The sequence below is a fragment of the Myotis davidii genome, unplaced genomic scaffold, assembly GCF_000327345.1.
Source record: "Myotis davidii unplaced genomic scaffold, ASM32734v1 scaffold134, whole genome shotgun sequence".
Taxonomy (NCBI): domain Eukaryota; kingdom Metazoa; phylum Chordata; class Mammalia; order Chiroptera; family Vespertilionidae; genus Myotis; species Myotis davidii.
This window is the reverse complement of record NW_006288853.1, coordinates 6,085,992-6,086,589: the sequence shown is the minus strand read 5'-3', so window position 1 is coordinate 6,086,589 and position 598 is coordinate 6,085,992.

The window sequence follows — 598 nt, the reverse complement described above, 5'->3', positions numbered from 1 at the left end:
TATAGGGTAGAGGCCGAGTGCATGGGTAGGGGCCGGCTGATTTGCCCTGAGGGGTGTCCCAGATCAGGGTGGGGGTCCCGTTGGTGTGCCTGGCCAGCCTGGATGAGGGGCTGATGGCTGTTTACAGCTGGTCACACCCCCTTCAGGGTGGGGGTCCCCACTGGGGTGTCTGGCCAGTCTGGGTGAGGGGCTGAGGGCTGTTTTCAGGCTGGCCAAACCTCCCAGCGGGCAGCCTCACCCCCTGGGGGTGTGGCCAGCCTGGGTGAGGGACTGAGGGCCATTTTCAGGCTCCCCACAGCCCCTTCAGGGTGGGGGAATGCCGCTGGGGTGCCTGGCTAGCCTAGGTGAGGGGCTGATGGCCGTTTTCAGGCTGCCACATCCCCTGGCAACCCAAGCTCCCAGCCTCTCTTTTCTTTTTTTTTCTTTTTGTCTGGGATTTATTTATCTTCTATAATTGAAACTTTGTAGCCTTGAGCGGAGGGCCGGCCAAGGCAGGTGGGAAGCTTGGCTTCCTCCATCGCCAGGGGCAACCCAAGCCTCCTGCTCGCTCCACTCCCTGGCTGCCACCATCTTAGTTGGGTTAATTTGCATACTTGCT